The sequence below is a fragment of the Colletes latitarsis genome, chromosome 9 (assembly GCF_051014445.1).
Source record: "Colletes latitarsis isolate SP2378_abdomen chromosome 9, iyColLati1, whole genome shotgun sequence".
In the NCBI taxonomy this organism is placed as follows: domain Eukaryota; kingdom Metazoa; phylum Arthropoda; class Insecta; order Hymenoptera; family Colletidae; genus Colletes; species Colletes latitarsis.
The window spans coordinates 17,771,450-17,795,545 of record NC_135142.1 but is presented as its reverse complement, the minus strand read 5'-3'; the positions used below and the strand labels follow the sequence as shown (position 1 = coordinate 17,795,545).

General features: G+C 38.9%; 1 protein-coding gene and 2 non-coding genes across 3 annotated transcripts in view; 2 read left to right on the top strand and 1 right to left on the bottom strand.

Annotated features, from left to right (window-relative positions):
- Positions 1 to 24,096, top strand: part of LOC143345741 (mannosyl-oligosaccharide 1,2-alpha-mannosidase IA-like) — an 831,836-nt gene that overhangs the window by 215,735 nt on the left and 592,005 nt on the right. The window lies entirely within an intron of this gene.
- On the top strand, positions 5,018 to 5,091 carry Trnai-aau (transfer RNA isoleucine (anticodon AAU)). Its single transcript has one exon. It is a non-coding gene; the product is annotated as a tRNA-Ile (tRNA).
- On the bottom strand, positions 5,498 to 5,570 carry Trnar-acg (transfer RNA arginine (anticodon ACG)). Its single transcript has one exon. It is a non-coding gene; the product is annotated as a tRNA-Arg (tRNA).

Genomic DNA, 24,096 nt, shown 5'->3' with positions numbered 1-24,096 from the left:
ATCGTTTTTCGGAACGGTCGAATCGCGACACGTGATTCCTTTGTCACGCGATTCAAAGTTTGTATCTAAATAACAATTTATTTTTTGCTCGTCGAAATATTTTGGAACGAACAAATAAAAATTTAACGAATCTTTTACGGATTATCTATTATTCAAATAAAAATTTTCCTACTCTCCTGAGAAAGCTCTGCTTTAGTTCGAGATAGAAATTCGTCAAGTGAATTTAAAAATCGGCAGTAGATTCCATTACTCGAACAAATCGTTTGCCAAAATATAGCTCCTCGTTACAATACGATTCTGTGTTTACGTCCAACAGGTTTATCGGTTACTTTTTATTCCCTCTCGTTAAGTTCTTTCGAATGTATGCAGCAGCGGGAGCCCGCTGTCGTTCGAGCTTGATTGAAACCGATCCGGCGATGTAATTGGATTTTCTTTTTACGTTCTGAGATCAGTTAATATCTACTCTCTTTCCTGGTATCGGCTGGTCGGCCGGAATCGAAGCGAAAAATATGATTGATATCGAGTATTTCGTGCTGTTTTCACAGGAGCAACGTAAAACTGTTATCACGGTTTTTCCCGACTGATGCAAAAGCCATTAATTCCACTTCTTATTTTGTTTTATTTGTTTTCATCGACTGCTAACACGACTTGCAAAACTATTTTATTTACAACGATGGACTCCATTGATGAACACAGTCTTTATTCGATGTTAGTTAAAAAAGCATAATATTTTATACAGCAATTAATTTCTCACGTTACTAGACTCGCCCTGAATAGTTTTATCGGTCGTTTATTACGTTTTGTTGCAAATTAAGAGCGACGCAGCATAGTCGTGTATTACGCTAGTCGAGATAAAACGAAACGCGGCGATCATTTTTTTCTGTTTTCCCACCGTGGAAGCGCGATTCTTTATTCAAGTCTTGCCACAGTTAGCGTTACTTTCGAGCACAATGTAGAATTATAAACTAAACCGGGGGAGCAGAATCATAATTCACGAACAAGCGGCGCGTCGTGCAAAGAGAACCGCAAAAAACTGGTTCTTTTGTGAGAAGCGCGTATATCTGTTCGCATAAATCTGTCGCTTAAGTGGAGTCTCTTATTTCAGTGTACGTTGTTCATACGCCACGATGCTTGTGTCACGGCTACGCAAATAAACTTTAAGCTCTTCCAGGGAGGGGGGGGGGGATTATTTTCTACAACCGTTCCCTTGGTGACACGTGGAATTATGTGAAATTAAAGTTTAATAGAATATTTGAAGATTGCAATGTTTCCCGAAAATAACCGTTATGTTTTTGTTTCCTTTGCGCACTTTAATTTAATTTCAACAGTGTTATATCGGTGATACTATTCGTTGCGATAATATTCAATTATCTTTCGTACATGGGAGGAAAATGTTTAATTTTAACAGGTAGAAACGTTTGTCAAATATTTCTTTGTGCGCGCGTTACAAATAAAGAGTATCGTTTTACGATCCGCGGCGCAGTTACGCCATAATTGAGTGCCATATTTTACGGCCTCGCAGACTCCTATATCCCCCGCCGAACGAAACGTTGCTCTCAGTTTCCGCATTAAAACAATTTCGCCGCGCGCATCGTGAATCGCGTTAAATAATACGATAGACAGCGCAAATACTTGATTGTGCAACGGCGGACGCGACATGGGAAACGAACGGCTAAAATGCAAAGCCGCAATCGCTGAAACGCCGTAATTAAATTCGTTTCGCGCGTACACGCGAAGCGTATGCGCTCCGCTTCGCCCGATGGGAGGTAAACCGGCGTGGCGCGAATGTTGCGAGCAATGAAGCGATCGAGACGGAATTGAAAACGTTAGAAAGCGAATCGTTGAAACGCGCAAAAGCAATCCTCCTTTCTATATTTAAATAGAGATATTCAAAGAAGAGAATATTAGTTACCCTAAAAACAACTTGCTCTTTGTTGCTTAAACTTACGATTTGTAAAGTCTAACACCGAATGACCTTATGTTATATCTGAACTCGTTTCAATAAACGTTGTCACCTTACAAATATACAGGGTGTTACGTTTAAGTGCGAATGGTGGAATATCTCACGAGGTATTGAAGGTATTAAAAAGTGTTCTTACAGAAGTTGTTATTAAATTATTTTTGTATAGGTGGAGTGGTAGGGGAGATTTCAAGGTCAAGCTAAATTGTTTAAATGGAACCATATATTTTTTTGTTCATAATATGATAGCATTTGTTAAGACAAATTCAACGATCTACTACATAACATCATTCCTTTGCCCCTTTAAATAAAACAACTTGTGTAAAAACACTTTTTTGGTACCTACAATATCTCATGAGATATTCCACCATTCGCACTTAAACGTAACACCCTGTAGAAATCGTTTTAAAAACATCAAGTTTATCTTGAAATCTTCTCTGCGACTTGTTTCTGTTTAACACATTACTCGACGAGAATTCTCGTTTTACAAGTGTGCTGTTGAAGTCCAAGGAAGAACACGAGTTGGTGGCGTAGACCAGTTTAACATGTTCACTGCCAGATGAAAACTGTATAATATTCTGCAAGATTAAAATTTTTATTTTACACCATTGTAAGCTACATAACCAAACATTTGATTCAGTACTTATTTTCGTAACCTTGTTAAAATTCACAAATTCCATCCAAATTTATTTCCCTCGACGTCTTAATTTGAGAATTAATTTTTCTAGTATCATAATGGTAAATCCTGTCACCCATATATGGGTGACGTGGCAGTCAAAGTGTTAATACTAGCTGGTATAAACCTAATCCAGATCTGAACACAAGAATGCCTTTTTTCGGAGTTTTGTCCCTATTTATCTGTTTTTAGTAAAAGAGGAAGGGGTGCCGAATGATTACTCTAGTAGTACTAGTGTTGATGAGTAAGGCTGTGTCCCAGTGTTTTCAATCTAAAGTACACTGACTTTGCACGGTTTTACTCAGCGATGTGACTCAAGAGGAAAAAATAACATGATTCATGTGTGTCATCCGACAATGTGTTTTTCTAGTAATTTCTCCGATAACAGAATAAAAAGATTCTAATATTATCCACATATAACTCCTGAAAATTTCAATAAAATATATTGATTACAAAAATACTTATTTTAGTATACACGTGTCGAAGGAATTCTACATCATTAAAATTACGCGTCGTATAGGGAAGTTTTAATAGAAATGTCCCGTGGTTAATGTGTTACGACGGACTTAGTGTGTGTTATGTACTGAAGAACCTTGATAGTTACATCAAAATGAGGATAATGCAAGTATCGAGATTCGTGCTATAATCGAGGCAACTTAATAAGGAATTCTACCGACACAGAATACATATCTACTATCTACATAGTTCGTGTTCTCGCGTAGTCGTCGTTCTCTGGCCAACGATCTGCTTTTGTGTGAAATTGAAGGCACTGCTACCCGACCACCCCTTCGACTTATCAACACAATGTAACGGACGAAGCTCACGTGCGAGTATCGAAGTTGCATCGAAGTTCTCCCGTATTGAAACAATGCCAAACAATACAGCCAGACAATCTTCGCCCGACAATTGGTACAGCTAAACAAGAACTCGCGGAAATTAGTGTCGTTCAGAATCCTTTGTCGTCGAACTGAATAGATTCATATAAAATTACACTCCTCCATCCACGTTCGTACCAATCGGTTCGACTCTGGATCGAGTCTGTTTTTTATTAGGCAACTCGTTCGGGGATAAGATCGATGGAAACGTGTGTAACGTTCGATGTATCGAGGTTTATTCGTCAACAAGCCCGTCAGCTCGCTTCGTAGCAAACGCGTCCGCGCGGAAACACGGCTAGGCTGGTCATCCGCTGGCGTGTCGCCAGGCATCTCGCGGCGTATTTTCAGGATCGTAACATAAAGCCGAAGATTTATAGCGTCGATGCGACCCGCTCGGCCGAATGTATGTTTTTCGACGCGACCAAGACCGCCTTCGGGGCCTCGCGAGCCACGGAGATCGCCCATAAAATTCTGATCTACGGCTTGCACCTACCGAGGCTTTCCGCTTACCTGTCATTTCTTCCAGCAGGAAAGTTTGGTGCGTGAAAGGCCACGACGTCGCGGTACTCCGTGCCAGTGTGTCCGGTGGATTTACGTTGTTGGCCATCCTGGAAGCTACGAGCAGCCCCCGTGCGCTCGTAGCCTTGTCTTCGAGCCATTAAACGATATCGTGGTTTTTTCTTTGCGGGGGTCGCGTGTAATCGAAGAGTACGTTGTGTTTGGGGAAGTTGATAATTCAGGCGTCTTGGCTTCGTAGAAAAAGAAGCAATTATTGAGCAAACGTTTCTTAAAAGTTTATTTACGCTCTCGCGATCGGCCATTTTATGCTCTCTTCGTTCGGATCAAAGGTCGAAGTACACGTTCGTAAATCTTGCCCTGGTGTATCACTTTTGCATTTAATTTAAGCATACTTCGAAAACGTCACGAGTCCTCGTAAAGTAACATGGAGGAAACAGTTTGCGAATCGTAGGCAATTTATTTCTGCTACGAACTGTGCCACGAGCGTGGCACGTTAACAGACACTTAACTGCGATTTAATTTTGTTGACATGTGCAGATTGTAGTGAAAATTATCGTCTGTATTACCTAATACTTTGTTGTTATCTCGTATTTGCGCACGGACGTATCTAATCTCTATTTTTCACTCGTGGGCTTAATTGTTTAAACTATCCACTCGTGTTAAGTTTCTGTATTATCTTCTGATTAATTGTCTTATAATAGACGAGAAACCATATTTCTGAGATTCAAATATATAAATAAAGTATTAAAAGTAGCTATGTGCAACTGGAGAAGACCAAATAGTCGAAAATTTTTATATATTAATATTTCTATAATATCAATAAATATTACATAAAGCTTACAAATCTAAATATAAATTTTTCATTATTGATACTTTGTATCAAATCATTCATGAATTTATATATTTTTGAATATCGAGTTTAATTCTAAAAATAAATTATATCAACATATCTGGTTTATATGCTAAAAGTTGGCAAGTTTGTTCGACGGCCCATTAGCTCAGTTGGTTAGAGCGTCGTGCTAATAACGCGAAGGTCGTGGGTTCGATCCCCCCATGGGCCAGTTCTTTTTTTCAACCCCCAAATATTTTTCATTCATCCTAAATATCGATTATAACATATTTTCAAAAAAAATAATATATCTTATTACTTTTTCACATCGAAATAAAACGATGAATCTATGAAAACCAAGTGGTACATTTGTATGTACGAAGAAATTGATCAATTCAAATGCAATTTCTTGTTTACATATTAAAATCTACTTTAACCATCCCCTGACAGATATCAAGGAAGAATTGAATAATAATGCACAGTTTTTAAACGTTCATTTTGTTAGCAGGTACAAAATCTAGATCCCATTGGCGCGATAATTTATGTTTTGCAAATTGAAGAAGTCGTAACAAATAGTTCTTAATAGTGTTTATTTATCTCCGTTTTAATTAAATTGGAAACAGTTAAAAAAAAGATATCGATCCTGCCAGGATTCGAACCTGGAATCTTCTGATCCGTAGTCAGACGCGTTATCCGTTGCGCCACAGGACCTCGTACTTCTCGGTTTCCCAGTTTCCAACTTCGTGATCCCTGTGCTTCGTAAATTTACAGCTAATACGAAACTTTCTTGGAACGTTTCGCGCCAAAGATCTGGAAATACGACCCGGTAAACTGTGAAATAAGCATAATAACGCGCCGTACTTTTCGTTCTGCGGAAAATTTAACGATAGCTATAAAATTTTACCGTCTCGAATGTTTTAACGTCTCTATACAAACTGTTTGATGAAACTCTCGTTTCGAAATACTATTATTTTATTCGATAGTTATAATTGCGAAGGAATTTGCAAACTATTTGGAACCTTTCAGAAAACACAATAAGTAAAGGGTGAAAGCAATTATAAAAGACTGTAGCAGTTACATTCTCTATCTACCTAATTTATCATAAATTAATTTCTTCAAATAATAAACTATCGAATAATGTAAAATTGGTTAAAACACCATAATTTTAAGTTCCTCATACGTTACTGTTCCTTGAAGGGTAGGTCGATATCCACGATACGCACCTCGAAATGGAATAAAACAGCGAAAAAAAATCGTATACCAACTTTAAGGTAGTTATTGTAAAGAATAAGCTTCAATCTTCAAATTCATAGTGGTTTTAATTGTGAGAAAAATTTTTGAAGATTTGAGAGCCGTTTGAATTTTGCTTCGAACCATTTTCAATTTATCACTTTTTTATAAATGTCAAAATATGATACAAAGGATATCGAACTTGGAAAACGACCTAAAAATAGAAAACAGAGAGTTGGTATTTAATAGGAATAAAAACTATTGGGTTTGAATAGAAAACGATACAAGGTGGGCGTGACGGGTTATCGATACGAAACATCACTCGAAAAGTTGGGCCATGTTAACGCGCCAGCGCCGTGACGCGGCTCAATTAATTGGATATTTACGAGCTTTGTATTTCTCAAGACCACCCGGCGCGAATATTACACTTAAAAGCTGTCGTCGATGAAACGGTCCCTTCACTTCCCCTTTTCAGAGCGGTTTCCTCCTCTTTTCCCAGCTTCTGTTGGCACGCGGCCGGGCATCGACGTCGCGATCGGGTGCCGTAGAATATTTTAAGGTTCATTAAACGCGCAATAATGAAGTCTCGACCGGCCCTCGAATAACTTCCGGCTGGTTCGTCGTTCAAACGGAACGTTCTCTCTTTTTACCTTTCCCATTCCTTACCAGCCAGCTCCGTTTCGTACTTTCCGCCGTTTCCTGCGTGCTCGAAACTTTATTCGCAAAGTCTTCCGGACTTGGCGACTGGCGAAATTAAAGCCGAACTTTTGGGGGGAAAAAATCGTGAGCCCGTTTGCCAAGTGGCCCTTCCCTTCTTTCGGAGAACAAAAGTATCTGGGGTTTTCCATTTCCAACAGGAAGTCATCCCCCTAAAATAGTGCTTGTTCGCGACTCGATATTATTTGCGAACGGTAGACATCCACTTTTGGCCGTGCGATCTTCCACGATTGTTTATACAAGTAATTTGAATAATCTTGAAGACTCGTATACTTTTCATCTTTTGTCTATTTGCGGAATTTTCTTAGTTTGTATTGCTTATTTATATTGTATTTATCATAAGTATTTGTATTAAATTGATACGAGCTTTCGGAATATTTTCTAATACTAAACATTAGAAGTTAGAGTGCGACTCGGACTCCAGTACAAGTAGAAATAGCGAATAATGAACAGACATGTCAGGCAGATCGTATTCAATCGCACGCGTATTGGACAAATTTTGAAATCCAATTATTTTGGACACTTTCAGAAAATATTCATACAACCAGAGTGACACACATAGTAGTTCAGATGATAAAAGTCCAATAAAAGTTCAGTAAATCAGTAGGAATTACTAAAACTTCTTTAAGTATATAGCGTCAAAGTAAATTTCAAAATAAACATAGAAGATAGCAAAAATTATAGTGGTTGATATGATCATTGGATAGAGGATGAAATGCCCTTTGAAATGAGCGTTTGTGAGAGTCGATAGCGTTATTAGTTCCGGAGATATGAGGATTTTTGTTTCAAGTCGATCGCGTCAAAATAAATTACAAAATAAACATAAAAGACAAAATAAATTCTAAAAGTAGTTACGTTCATTGGATAGAGGATGAAATGCCCTTTAAAATGAGCGTTTGTGAGAGTCGATAGCGTTATTAGTTCCGGAGATATAGCGATTTTAATTTCAAGTCGATGCGGTGGCTAGTTTCGAAGATATAAGCGTCCGAAGCTTTGTTTACATTTCGTTGCGCTCGCGCGAGTTCATTCATCCCCTGCGCGCGTAGATAGTAGACAGTGCGTAGTAAATTCTTGGAAATACTACGCTTCCTAGTCACGTGACTGTCTCGACTCACGCGCGACAAGGAGGCCCGACGCGACGCGTCAGACGGAGACAGTGATAGTCAAATTAAGAAAAATACCCTTTTACATAAATTACGATATCTCGAAAACGGAAAGTCCGATCGACAAAAACCAAAAGCCATTTTAAAGGGAAGGCTTTGCCGCTTCTAACAATACCTCAATAATGAATAAAACACTAATAGTTTCGGAACTGCATGCATCTAAAGTTTTGGTATTTTTAATACGGGTTAATAGGCTATTATACGCGAGCCGGACAGTGAGACAGTCGAATTAAAAAAAATGACCTTTTACATAAATTACGATATCTCGAAAACGGAAAGTCCGATCGACAAAAACCAAAAGCTATTTTAAAGAGGAAGCTTTGCCGCTTCTAACAATGTCTTAATAATTAATAAAACCCTAGTAGTTTCGGAACTGCACGTGTCTAAAGTTTTAATATTTTTAATGCGCTTTAATAGCCTTTTCTAAGGCGGAGAGCGGAATTTTAAAAAATTCGCTTTCACATAAATTACGATATCTCGAAAACGGAAAGTCTAATCGACAAAAACCAAAATTCATTTTAAAGAGGAAGCTTTGCCGCTTCTAACAATGTCTCAATAATTAATAAAATCCTAGTAGCTTCGGAATTGCACGCGTCTAAAGTTTTAGTACTTTTAATGCGCGTTAATAACGTTTTCTAAGGCGGAGATGAAGATCATAGTGGAAATTGAAAAATTACCCTTTCATTTAAATTACAATATCTTCAGAACGAAAAGTCGGATCGATAAAAACCAAAAACCACTTCAGAGATGAAGCTTTACCGTTTCTAATGATGGCTCAATTATGGAAAAGACACTACTAGCTTCGGAACTGCACGCATCTAAAGTTTTAATAATTTTAATACGCGTTAATAGAGTTTTGTACGAGGGAGAGTGAGACATAGTGGAATTTTGAAAATTACGTTTTCATTTAAATTACGATATCTTGGAAACGAAAAGTCGGAGCGATCTAAAACAAAAACCATTTTGAAGAAGAAGCCTTACCGCTTCTAAACAGTAGTAGCTTCGGAAGTAAGCCTAAAATTTTACTACTTGTAATACCTGTTAATAAACTTTTATATAACAGAAATTGATATACTGAAATTTTAAAAATTACGAATAATGGATCTGACCACGAAGCTGTAGTGTCAACCTTCGGAGCACGAACAAGTGATGTTTTCTACAAATGATCCAACAGTTATACTGCAAACAGAAACAGAATAACGAAAAAGAAACAATCGCCGAATCGGTGATGTTGAGAAAGGCAGTATTAAAAATTGTCGGTGCAGGAGGGAACGGCTAATAATGAGATCAACGATCAATCTCTGTGCGCGGAAGCACACAATCATCCTGAAATAGATTCTCGATTCGACTCGGACTCGCCTCGGACCCGTTGGTCCAATTAGAGGCTAGGAAAAGCAGCCGTGCGATAAGCCGTGGCAGGAATCAAGCCGAATCGAGGGCGGTGTATCGATTTCGATGCACGCGCGCGGGCAAAACGCGCTGCTGCGGCCCGTAACCCCATTAAACTTTTACGATTTAAGTTTCCGTCGACGTCGAGGCGGGCAGGAGCTCTCTGCTACCAGAACGTCCCGATACCGGTAGCGCGATACGTCGATCTTGGCTCGAATAAAAACAACACGATCCCGAGTGTCCATTTGTGGTCCAACGACGGTGAACGATGAAGTCGTGGCAGTCACGCGTTGTACGTTATTCGTGTCATGGATCCTAACCGGTCATGATTTTATGCATCGAAGTAAAAAGATATACAAAGTGTCTCTGAAGTGGTGAATCTTCACGAAACGATAAATCCGAAAATTTACCGTTTGTACTTGATCTTGCTCACGAATGTACCTAACAAGTATCCAGTGTTGCATTGTTATTAGGGTTTATTACGATGGATAGTAGAGGATAAACGATAAGGGAATTGATTATTTGCACAGGCGTCAGCTTATTTTTTATTTTTTTTATGAATAAGAATTCGTGATAGTAATGTTGTATCACGCAACGAGATGAAAAAAATTCTCAACTTACGCGACACGATATCGTTCGGATCTAAACTCCATCCGGAAGCATTCTCTACACTTCTTCATTATAGATGCTATCGATGCGTGCAGATGTTCGCTTATGTCGTCTCTGTACACGACGATAAGGGAAGTTTAATCGTGTAGCTTTACAGGTGGCGTGATTGATGATTTTGGTCAATCGCAGCGATATAAGCTTGACGCCAGCGATGTTTATGGAGATACCCTAATGGACATTTCCGAGAAAAGGGAATTAGACAGGGTGATTTTCTGATATAACTTTGCATGTTGGTCTGAAGTAGCTTCAAAGAGACGATCGAAACACTATTTTTCATATATTTATACGTAGCTCGATAAATTTAGGAAGATTTCTAAGACAGTGGCGAGCAAAATTTTAATCGATAGATTGATAAAAACCTCGTACAGTGATTTATTCGCTTGAACATTGATATATACAGATAAGTTTCTATCTCTTAACGCAAGAACTACCGACAATTATGGTGCATTTATTTGTACCAAAGGAATTAAAATGTATAATGAAAATAAATGTTTATTCGTTCGCTTACAGGAAGCCACGGTAAATTTTCAAAGATCCAGTCGAGTTAATTTTATTACAATTTTTATTAGAAATTACGAATGAGTCATTTTGACCATTTCGGTAGTTCTAATGTTAATCGAGGGAATTCACTGTAATTTTAAACAAAATATTACTGAATATTTGTATAACCATTAGAGGTTACTCATGGCATAAAATTCGACTGGCTCTTTCACTAAAAAAATTGTACCTTGTACAATTGGTACGTACGCGCTTGCTGGAAAATTAATTCTGTTTGCTCGCAGTAAATAAACGACGTCGTTGCTCTCAGCGTGCATGAATGAATCATGTAAACGTTCGTAGCTTTCGGCGGAAGTGTCATCGAAACCCGATGGAACGCCAGGCATCCCTCGTCGTTGTTCGCGGATTCTTCGCGTCTCTCGGGCCTCGTTCATAATTTACCCTCCAAGAGGGAGACGCGAAATCGTAGTTCCGCTTGTGCTCCGCTTATATGGCGCAGAGTTTACGACGGGAGCAACTCGTGAAACGTTTGCAAGCCGAAGAACCCCCGTGAGCAGAAACTGTCGGTTAAAAGCATCTACATCTCAATCAACGCACCCCTGAACTTGCTATTCTTCCCGCGAAAAGGCTTCCACGATAGCGACATTCGATTGCAAAATTGCATTTGAATCATCGAAGGTGACAAATTTTGGGGAAAATGAGGTTTCGTTTCGAAGATATTTATTCAAACAATTTTTTTCTTCGATTTGATCACACGACGCGTACGCGAAAAAAGATTTTCGTTTCGGAGAACGTCTAAAAGCAACGGCAGAAACGATATAAAATCCGATCGAAACGACCGTAGAAATAATACACCAGAATTCCATCCGATGTTATAGCGCGTGTTGCTGACAGAAACGTCGAGACACGACCGGTGTCCCGTTTAAACAAATAAATTCCTTCTATCTCGCGAGCGTTTCTCAATTTTTCCCTTGGGTTTTCCTTGCGCGCGACCCGCTGGAACGAGATTTTCTTTTCGAAACCGCTATTACTGTTCGGTTTAACGTCAATATTTACCAGCTTTCAGGATCCCTATTTCCCTATGTCCTCCTCGGAACGCGTTCCCGTATGAATCGCGATGAAAGCGCGATTCCATTCCACGTTGCTCGCCGCTTTCCGCGCCGAAGATGCGTTACGTTCATACTTACGCCGTATGCAAATGATGGACCGCATCCGTCTGGCGCTCGCATCTCCGCCGCAGAAAATGTGTTCCAACATCCACTTGGTCGCGGCCATTGCCGCTGCAAACGTTGCTGGAATATCGATGAACCGGCTCGGGAAAAGGATCGGTGACGAGCAATCGCCGGACCGTTTAACACTTTGCGCTTCAAGCATTTTTGTTGATACAGCCAGTCGCAAAAACTGAGCCAAAACCATAGGAATGGTCCCATTCCTATTTATAATATACCAAAGAGGAGGTAATTCTACGTGAAGAAAGAAATTGAAAATAAAGAATAAAATTATTTCATTTGAAGTTTCGTTGTCCAGAAAATCAACTGTGAATATTCACCGAGCACGTGTGCATTTAACTATTACTTAAGATAAATAGATTTCGATGCAGGCTTTTATTATGTTTTTTGTACTTCTGTACAGTCATGTTGACATGATTTCCTGAGCACGTATCATAATTTTATTTGTTGTCTTAGTATGTTATTATCTTCAATTTTGACTGATCATGGCCCCCATATTTAACACTAGGTTTACGGACACTCGTTGCGCATATTTTTATTGTAATTCGCTCTGTTAACAGTTACATTAAAATGCAATTTTTCTTTTAATTAGAGTGTATATTCATATCATTACATCAATTAAATCCAACATAAATTGTTGATAAATAATATTTATGAGTTCTGTAACGTTAGGTTTAGAATCTTAATGCGTCAAATTGACATATTTCGTAAACCTAGTGTTAACACTCCTTGATTTGTATCTATTAGGGTCATGTTACAACAAACGAGTATAAGAAGAATATTTTATGCACTCCTCAATTAAAAGCGAGAATCATTTGGTATATGAAGAATGAAAGATATAGAATATATTAGAATCCATTAGTTCATACAAATCTAATTTAGAGAGTTGTATATAGATCAATGGGTAATTTTTAACAACTTTTGTATGAATTAAGTTAGTGTAATAAGTAAATTACATGCCTTATTTTCATTAAAATCTACTTTAAATTCAAAAACAGAGATAACACAGTACGTCATGTTGATACGTCATGTATCGAGATCAATTCACAATTGATTTTCTCGATAACTTAAATGAATAAATTTTATTCTTTATTTTCGATTTGTTTTTTCATCTAGAATTACCCTCTTTCCGCTTGTACCACCGATGCTGGGACACCCTGTATAGTAATGACATTTCTAAGGTATTCTAACACTCTAAACTTTTATTATGTGCCGATGATCTTAAGATATATAAATGTGTTTATAGTCAGCAAAATGCCCGATCAATTCAAGGTAACCTTAACAGACTTTAGAATTGGTGCTCATTAAACAAATTGTCTCTGTTCTAACTTATCTTTCAAAATTCATTATGAAACAATTATTTCGCATAATCTTTGCTCTCTGAGATATATTCATAGAGTTTCCAGACTTTAGTGAAACTAATACACTCAAAATCTGTGTTTCAAAATTGTGCTTTGACAAGACCTATTCTAGGATATGGCAGCATAATTTGGTCTCCGTATTACAAAACTTATATCGACAACATTAAAAGTTCAACACAAATTTCTTCGTCTTGTTGCTAGGCATAATAATGGGTGTTCTATGCCTCTTGAATCACATAATTAATAATTAATCTTCAAACATTGCATAATAGAAGTCAATTCACAGATATTATGTTTGTAAACATGCAAATTTTGTACACACTAAAACTGATCTAATTGAACAATCATTAGAAAGTCTAAACTTATCTTTGCAATGTATTGTAACTGAATTTATATTGTTAAAATTTTATAAGCAATAATGTTTGACTATGTAAAATCCACATTTATAATTCCTTAGATATTACATCTTTTGTACTAAAGGGTTAATTCCCGTTAATAAATGAATGAATGAATAAAAGCAGTCCTTGAGCACCGGAATTCATAAAAAGTCTCAGATTGGCGTGTAACGTACGATAGAATAGCGATCGTATTCACCGTGTCTGGGGGGTCGAAAGGTAAACTTCGTTGTCCAAATTGCAAATTTTCACTCCGCGTTGAATTCGTTCTACGTCCAACGAGAGTGCTATCCAAAATCGTGTTTGCGCTCCTTATTTCGCCGCGAACCTCGAAACGCGGAACTCCGTCTGAGGGGAAATCAATTTCACGGCTCATCGTCGCGAACCATAAAGATATTCTCGTTTGAACTTTCGTTCGTGTACACGGATACGCGCGCCAGGGGGGCTTTCGCGATGGCCTTCGAAAACTGCAACCAGAGTGGCGTTTCTGTTTGCTCGACAGCTGCGCGCGCCCTTTCTTCGGGATTACGTTGCACCGTGTCTTGAATTCCGTCTCTCGGATACGAAACGTTCGAGGAAATTCGGACACGTACGCTACCGCTTGCGAGCATTTGCCCGGCCAAATCTTATTTTCATTCTCAAAGATGTGACAAGATTTCCCGAGGAGATTAGGGCTAACGGACGGCTGCTGCTCATTATTCGACCCCCAGTCGAGTTCTCTGCGACAATCATGACCGAATTAGGGCTTTTCAAACTCCAGATTGGGGAACGATTAGGGGTCTCTTGATAAAAAAACTCCAAGTTTTAAAAGGAATTGTACGTTTGATAAATACAGTAGTTTTCTTTCATTTAGAAAAACCGTCGACGCGCGTGTTGCGTTTCATTTTTCGAGACACAAGACAAGAGGGCGCAGCCGTGTCCCTTCATTGGTTTATTTAGACAATGAATAGGACCGATTGAGTCTATGCATGTTTTATTTTTATTCCATCACCTATTTCCAATAGTAGCAATTTAGTAAGTAGTCCAATGTGCTGCACAGTTTAACACTATTTTGTAATTATTAATCTTTTTTTTTATAGAAATAAGACAATGTTCGTACGATATACAATTTTAACTTCCAAAACTTATGAATCTTTAAATAACAATATTTCTTTCTACTTCCAGCAACGACTTGTACTCCACCGAGATTCGATATTCTATTCCCTCCGTTTCGCATTAGGAACACACATGAGAAATTTAATATGAACTATAATATCCAAAATGAATATCCAGCGCGTAATATCACGCTGAAGCTTTCGAAATTACTATTTTCGTCTCGCTTTGATGCCACGACGAAGCCACCCGCAGACTCTCGACGTGAAATTGGACGAGCAGCGTGACGCAGTCCTAAATTAGCGTTCTAATTTCACGCAGAGAGTCGCCTCATAAAATTTCAATCCGTCGGTATGTTTTTATTATATCGTGGCACTGTCGATCGGTGAGTGATCGGACGGTTACGCGCCGACTGTAAATGAAAAAGAATGGCGAGTAAAAATTTTTGTGGCTCGCGTGTGATTTACAGAATCCCCCATCGGACGATAATAAACGTTTCTACGTATATAATTATTTATTATTTTCTTTTCTTTCTTTTTTTTTTGTGCGTACATTTTTGCGATGTACTCGTAATTATTTTTGACAGTTCTTAAGAGTATCTCTTGCCAATGAACTCGTTGCTTCGATTAGTTATCTATCGTTCGAATAAAATTTTGCCTTTCATCGGAAGGCATACCTTGGTCCACGGTCAGATTCTTTCGGGACAAAGTCTCCATTCTTTCGCAGTACGTGGAAGCTCTTCTGCTTCCTGTTCCTCTCTAGAGTAGCACTCACGCCTGCATCCACTTGAGAGTTGGGGTTCGCGAGTTACGGTCTTGTGAGTGGATGGGGCGTACGTCGGGGTAAGATAAACGAGTCTATTCACAGAGATGTGTCCACTGGAGAGCATGACTCGCAATATATTTCTCGTCATCAAGTAGGGTCGACGATAGTATCACTGGCGCCTCGACGCAACTTGCAATTTATTCGCCCCTTGTAACTCATATTATAAATAAGAAATTTATTCATTTTTTCGCGGGATCAGGTACACATTAGTAAAGAAAGAGATGCATGTATAGAAGATAGTTACATAAAAAAGATAAAAAAAACAAAATTGAATGTTACGAAGTATGAGACTGACTGTGAATAATTACAAGGAGAAGTAAAGAACGTTTAAATGACAGAATTAAATGGTTAGGTATTGAAGGAGACATTTTTGGTTCAAAGTAGACATCGAACAAGGTATATAACAAAATTAATTACTGCACGAATTAATGTCGAGCCTAGATGTAGTGCGTTTAAACTAGACGATTTATTAATAATTCTGAAACAAATACGATGTTTATCGTTTGTTCGTTGTTTGAGAAAAGAATTTTGCCCGTTTCTGTTGCTCGATCGGCAAAAATGTGAAATCCCTGCAGAACAAAAGTGCAACCGGAAAGAGCGAATCACAGCGAACGGAGGGAAGGGTGAGTGGAACTGCAAGGGACGAAGCTCTCAGGGGGAAAACTCTCTAGTGGACACAGGCTCGAGGGCAATTCTTGTATAGTAGCAGAAGATTCTCGGAGAATTCCCTTTTCGAGTCGAACCCCGTCCATTTTGCGCTACAGCGACACGCTGTGAACCTATGTCAGCTGTACAGAACCGGATCCGTACAGCTGAGAGTGTTTCGCGAGATACGTCACATTCGAAACAGGTTTATCCATTCGAAGCTGTTATAACTTCCGTAGCTGTTGTAGGGTGACATTATTGGGAAATTTAATTATCAAAATTTAGGTACTGTTTTAAAGACTACTTCCATGCAACAACTGATAATAAGACACCATTGAATATAAAATTATTGGATAGTTCTGTAGACTTCCAAGTTGTAAGTAATTAGTTGTTTAGATCTATACCTATGTTTTTCATTTTTGTTTCATCATACAAATTAAATTAAAATATAATAACTAAATTCCGGATCGTTATGCAAATTCGTATTTTTATTAATAGAATAGCTTTTTAGAGGGTTGTCTCAACCCCTAAGTGTAATAATTCGTATCTTACTTTAAATATTTTTAATATTTTTCCACATTAGGTGCATTCTGTAGTTTTTTGAGAATTAAAGTTTCCCATAAATGCATAAACATCCCCAGTCTAATAATTACCATAAAATTCTACTCTGAAGGGTCTTCAAGAAGGTAAAGTTCGTCCTTGCAGTGGCTTATTTAGCTCGTGCCTAAGCTCCAGTCCCGACCTGTTCAAAGTTTTGCAGCAGGATAATCGGGGGACTCTTTTATTCGCATTATTATGAAAAACGAGGGTTCGCGCGAAAGCGGGGGACGCGGACCGGCGTCGAAACGACTTGTCGAACATTTCGGTGAAATTCGTCGAGCGAATTAATTCGTCCTCGTTTACACGCTATTTCGGCGCGGGAGATAGCGCGCCGCGGCGAACATTTGTTCGCGACCGCTTCATTTTCTCTGGTTTTGAAATAAAGTGATTTATCGTCGCGCGCCCGCTGCGGTCCCCTCGATATTTATTGGCCGCGTGTACCCATTATTATCGGCCGCGCTGCGAACAGCTCGCGATAGGACGACGGGGGTGCAAATTTGTTTAACGCGACGGACGAATGTTAGTTTCGACGTGCTTTGCTCGTTGACGAGCATCGACGCGATTCGCCAATCTGACGTGATCACTTTTCGCACGGAGAACTAATTCCGAGACTTGGTTGTGCGCTCGTCAAATATTTCCCGGGGATTATTATTATTTATTGCAAGCGACACCTGTTACGATCATTAGCCCCATTTCGATCCATTGTACTGGCATATATGTAGAATTCAAGATACATTTATTTCGACAGTTTTTATATTTGATATTGATCTTCAGTACGTAAATGAGTTGATATTTTTATTAGGTTAGCATATATAAATTGCTAGTTGGATATGGATTACCAAGTTTAATTATACTATATGCTATGCAGAGTATGTCATTATTATTGAATGGAATCGTATATTTTTTATTGCATCGGTCGATGTTCTTTGATATTCTTTACAAAAAGGTATGAGTATATTTATGTTAAAAAATCATTAGTTTAGGAGATATTTTAATTTTGTTGACGAAACCGTGCACACATGTACAGAGGGTGTGGCACGTAACTGTCGCCACGATTTTTCAGACATTTCCAATAGTCTGGCGAAAAAATGTTTCAGACAGAAATTAATCAGTCTCTGGTCAACTATAAATTTTGATATAAAAAACGTGAAAGAAAATTTTTTTATTACAAAAAGTCAAGGTCATCTTCATTTTTTTAAATGACATTGCATATTTTTGCAATGTATTCAATGACCTGGTATATCATGGCCTTAGGATGGCCTTTACTTCAGAAATTTAAGTTTAATCAACAAAAACGTTAATATCGAAAATTATTTTATTTCAATTAATTTACAACAGATGCTCCAATTGTAAACTATTTTCTTGTAAGCACAATTCTGGCCGGCTAAGCCAATTTGTATTGGTTGCAGCTAATAATGATTTGTAATGATTTCAGTAATTCAGTGTTCATAATAGCAACAGTACGAATGAAAGTGTGTGAATAATTTATGTTGATATTACGTAAGACGGTCGAAAAATTGATTCATCATGATTCCTCGCGAAAAAACAAATCGAAAGTGAGGAATAAAATGTCTTGGAGATTTCCTTCTCGAGAAAAGCAACTTTGACGTACCCAGAACCATCAACTTCCAAATTCAGTGATCTCGAAAACAAAGCCCCGAACGAAAAAATGTTATTCTTCGTTTTTGACTTGCTTTTTCGCGAGAAACCGTATTATACGGACGTTAGTTGTTTCACCCACACTCGGGTCGACCGGATTCCGTCATTTCCATCGCGAGGAACGGGCGAGCATCGTCTGAAAAGGAGGCTTGTCGTGCCGTGGGATCGTTTGAGAGGTCAACCGGCCGGTTCCATCGGTGCCCATCGGCTCACGCTGGAAGCCGACCGGTCGCAAATTGCGCCCCGGGAAAATGTACGATCGTGGCCGGTGCGTATACTCGCGCAGGAACCGAAGCTGCAGTCGCGACAACAAATAAGGAATGAAAAATATAGCCCTTGGCGCCCGTACAATGGCGATATTTATAAACGCACGCTGGATCCTTCCATCCCTCCCCTCCCCATCCCCCGATACCCCGATCTTTCTCACTTTTTCACGGTGTTCCTTTTACCCGTGCCTCCACTCTTTTCCTCTTCATCGTCTCTCTTGCGCTCTTTCACGCGTCCCGACCATGTTCGGTTCGTTTCGTCCTTTCTCCTTTTCGTTTCTTTTTTTTTATTCCTCGTTCCGTTTGCCCCCATCGCTTCGATCGTCTCTGACAAATTCCCAGACGGAAGGCACACGCCTAAAAGGATCGACTTCATAAATTGTCGGCCCCGGTAAACCACCGAACGGGGGACCTCCTTCGTGGATTTATTCGTGCCTCGCTGCAGGGCTTTCGGGGGCTGCGGAGGTCGCGCGGAAATTTTCGAAGGACACCGAAATGCGTTCCCGCGCTAAAGAGCAGCAGGTATAGTCCGGGCCACGATATAGCGAAGTCGTAAACTCGAGTGGGTGTCAAAGTTTACACGTTTCAGCTCCCGAAACAAGTGAATTGACAGAAATACGGGCAGCTAAGGACCTTATACTATAGTCGGACCGTACAAAGAAATGTTTTATCTAGTGTCGCCATTTTTAGAGGTACCGTTAGAGGTAAAGATCTTACTCAAGTCTTTAATATCTTAATTTACCTGCTTATAATATATGCATGTAGAAAATGAAAAAAGATAGTGCAGTTACGGACACAGAAAGACATTCAGATAGACACACTCGAGCAAGATGTCATCTATGTGTCGCAGCAGTAGTCGGTCCCAAACCTCAAGACTTTAGTTTATGACCTCGCTATATCGTGGCCCGGACTATACCTTTTTTCCACGCTTTGCTTTCAAATTGAAGGCTTCCGGAGAGAGGGGCGCGATTCTTTGATGCCCGGTTCCGTGCTTGGAAGCATCTAGGACTAATTTTTTGCACTTTGACACCCCGTTTTTTAGAAATAGGTGGTGGAATAAAAATAAAGCATACAGTTCAAATAATTTTTAAACTAAACTTTGTCTTTATTTGAAACACTTGGAAGGGCACGTATTGGAAATAGGAGGTGGAATAAAAAACAATTTAATCTATATTACATTTAACTAAGCTTTAATATTATTTGAAACACTTGGAAGACACGTCTGCACAGTTTGAAAGAAACATCCAGAATGAAAAGGTCAGTGACGAAAATCGGTCCTATTCTTTGGCTAAACAAGCTAAGGAAGGGACACAGCTGCACCCTCTTGACTTGTATCTCGAAACACGAAACGCAACACACGCGACGATGGTTTTTGTCAAAGAAAGAAAATTTCCTCTTTTGAAAGAGACAAACCAACAGCACGTCTGTTCAGTTCGGAAGAAACTGTCAGAATGAAGAAAGGTCAGTGACGAAAATCGGTCCTATTCATTGTCTAAGTAAGCCAAGGAAGGGGCACTGCACTCTCTTGACTTGTGTCTCGATAGTTTTTCTAAATAAAAGAAAACTTTCTCTTTTTGAAAGAGACAAACACCGTTTGTACACGATCGAGTAATCCGTTATTTCTCTTTCCTGAAATCTGCATACCCGTGTACCTATTTCGAAAAATCTTGAACTTTCTACGCCGATACTACCAATCGTTCTTCGCTTGTTTGCGCGAGCTATTACGCCGTCTCGTTAAAAAATCTCCGCGAGCAGCCGAATGGAACGAGCACCGATTCAGTGATCGGGCCGGATCACCTGCACGAGAAAAAACGATTATGCACGCCGCACGCGGCCATTTTAATTCTGTCACGCGACACAGAGAGCGACATTAGCCGCGGTGTCGCGCAGCTTGTATCCTGCGAATTCGTCCGACCGTCATAAATAATAACGAGGTCCTTTATTGGCGACAATATTTCACGCGCGATCGGCCACGGTGGCCAGGGATCACGGATGGGTCATTAGACGCCGCGAGAGTGCATTTTCGAAGCGTACGCCGCAGGAGACGCGACCAAAAGAAGCAGAAAGAATCGGAAGGCGGTTTAAAATTTCCGAACGGATCCTGGCAAATATCGTCGACGAAGCGTTCCTTTAATTTTTTATTCACTGTACCGGTCGAAAATTTTCTAAAATTATTTTCCAACGATCGAGATATCGAAGGATGCACCGAGCATTTTCGTTGTTTCGCGCCAGAAAAAGCGTTCCTCCTCATATTTCGCGGTCAGTGCGGGTCGCGATGAACACGACGGAGCCATCCCGATGATTCACGGTCATGACTCACTTTACTACCACGGAACCGGTAAGGGTTCTCGTAAACGGAAAGGTCTTCGAAGCGACCTGGAGAAAGTGAAAGGGAAGACGAAGGACCGCGTCGTAAGGATTCGTTGCCCAGAAAGGATTCCGTCGAGCGAAAACAATGATCCCGATTATTTAAATCCGCGTCTGAAATTAGAATTCATCCGTCACGTAATTGTTCTTTTTCTGTTTCAGGTGAGTCGTGGAAACTTAATATGGACGAATAGCTAATTTATAAGGAAATCTTCCATCGCAGGTATTTGTCATAATTAGACTGCAGATGTTTATGCAAATGCATATATTTCTAGGAAATAGATAAAAGAGTGGGACCTAAATAGAAGTTTGTTTCATCGCTAGAGATCCTTAAAAATATATTTTTTATTTTGTAATTACTTTTGATTAATACTATTCGTAGCATCTATGAACTGTTACTATTAACACTAAATTTACTAGATGTCAGATTCCATATTTAAAATTGCAGAACACGTAAATATTATTTTTTAACAACTTATGTTGAATTTGATTGATGCAATGGCATGAATACATATTCTAATTAAAAGAAAAATCGTATTTTAATTAAATCTAGTGTTAATGATTCACTATAGGTAAACATGAGATGTATAAATAACTATGTTGTAATTTCTGCCATGTCTGTGGCATATGTTTTGCATATTTCTTATAAAAACATATGTCATGTATGTTTACTGCATTTCTTTTCATAAAATTAATACTTATATGCTTCCGAACATCTATGACGTGGCAGAAATGTTGACATAGCTATTTATACATGTATTTATCCGTGGTGAATCATTAATAAGGTATTAATGATAGGAAAATAAAGTATTCTTGACAGATAGGTTCTACGAAAACAAATTTTAGGTCAGATTGCTACATAGACAGTTCATAGATGCTATGAATAATATTAATTAGTAATTCTAAAGTATTCTTGACAGATAGGTTCTACGAAAACGAATTTTATGAGGTCAAATTGTTGAAGTACCTAAAACAATTACAGCATGCTAATTCTGCAAATTCAAATATGCTCCAATCACATCTTGTAATGTTGAGCGTTCGTTCTCAGCTGATAAATTGACTTTAAGCGATAAACGTCATCAACTGACTCTTGACAATATTGATAAGATATTCGTAATACATTGTAATTTAAATTATAATCGATTATTATTATGTTTAAATAATAAAATTATTTGAACATATTTTGAATATATTTTGTATAGTATTGACAGATATTTGACATATGTCACTTACATTTTTTGCCATATTTTATTAACATCCGCAGTCTAGTCATAATTATTATACAGCTTTCTTGAGTTCGCGTTTAAGAATAAGCAACGAATCGAATGCGATGTTATTAATTTTAAGAAACCGGTTTCGTCGCGGAGCCGGGAATACACTGAGGCGCGATTAGAGCCCGAAACAACGTTGAAAATTTCAAAACGTTTCTCCGGGGATAACGAATTTACAACTCAATTACAACGCTCGGTCCCACAGACAGTGACGAAAATGCAAACTTCCTCGCGTGCCGTCGAATGAAAGATTCAACGACGGAAGTGGTCTGTGGAAGCACTCGCGCGAACGGTTCCCAAAATGAAATGTAAACGCTGCTGGTTGCGAGGCGAATCGAAATCGTTTCGACGTTGAACGCGATTCATGGCGTTTGCGGTGTCGGCTTGTTGTTGGCCGCGAGATCGGACGCGATAATCAAAGGTAAACCCGGTCGATGGCACCAAATCAGGATTTTGAAATTGCTCCCGCAGTCGCGATACGCACGCACACGCGAGATAACTCGTTAGTGTTTCACGGACAAACGGTGCGTTTGCCAAATTACGTTATTTATCGCGTTACGCGTCGCTGTTGAAAGTAAAACGAGGCGCCCATCGCGAAGAAAGAGTCCTTGGACGAGCGCAAAATTGGAGAAACGCGATGTTTTCGAACGAGAACGATTCGAGAAAATGTGAAATTGTTGGGAAGATTTTTTGGGACTGAAAATTAAATTTCCCTCGCAATTCGAAAAGTGCACATTTTATTCGCGAAATTAATTTGTTTTGTAATCCAGACAATTTCACCCGGCCGATTATCGTTTCCGGATATATGCTTAATTAATTTTCAATTGTAATTCGCAGGAAAGACAATTTACGATTTTCATAAATTAAACAATGCTTCGATAACGCGTAAATCATTTTAAGTTTCGCGTTTGTATTTGTCAGTATCGAGTCTGTGGTTAACTGAATTTATTCAGGAAATCGAATTGATGCTAGGAATTTTACGAACAATGCTATTATTTTCCATTATAATAGGCAGAGTGGAAACCAAAGCGTATTGAAATTACAGCAGAGTGTATTAAAACGTAATCGCGAAAACAAAGTATTTCACCGTTGTATAAATTTGCGGGGGAAAAAACCGCACAAAGCGCAGGTCTTCACGCTCGCACAAACGAAATAATAATTGGTCGGGGTTGAAAGACTTGGCTGGTGGTTACATTAACGATTCATAAAATGTATGGAAATGAAATTTAAATTTCAATTAAAACGAATCGTATCCGGCGTTTGTCAACCGTTCAGTTATTCGAGAATCCGTGAATTAAATTTGCTCCATTGCTTTCGTTTGAATTTCACAGCGGCACGATCTCGCCCACAATTATTATTTCCATAATTGTTCCAACAATTCCCAGATTATACGAATAATTATACGAAATCTGCGCGTCGTTAATTATTGTATTTTTTACGCATAAAACGAAGGATTATTTGAGCGCGTACTGGACGGCATAATAACTAGCGAGCTTTCCAAGTCCCGCGAAAATCTTCTAAACCGTGCTAATTAATTTCGACATTAATATCGGCGATATGGAATAAAATAATTTCTAGCACTTAAGAACAAACAAACAAACGGTATTTTATTACTCTCCGCGTCGAACAAAATTCCGAGAAAAATATAATTTCAATTTCAATCCCAATATCGTTCGTACAGGTGCTCCAACATTTAGAATTACTTTCAAACGCCCAGGATTTCGTGTATCAATTATTTTTCGTGAAAAATCAGATAGAACAGAAAGGTATCTAATTTTTGCTACAACATTGAAAGAAACAGCCTCGAGGAAATATCGTTCGCTGAAACACGGTCGTTCTTGGTTCGCCAAATTCTTGAAAA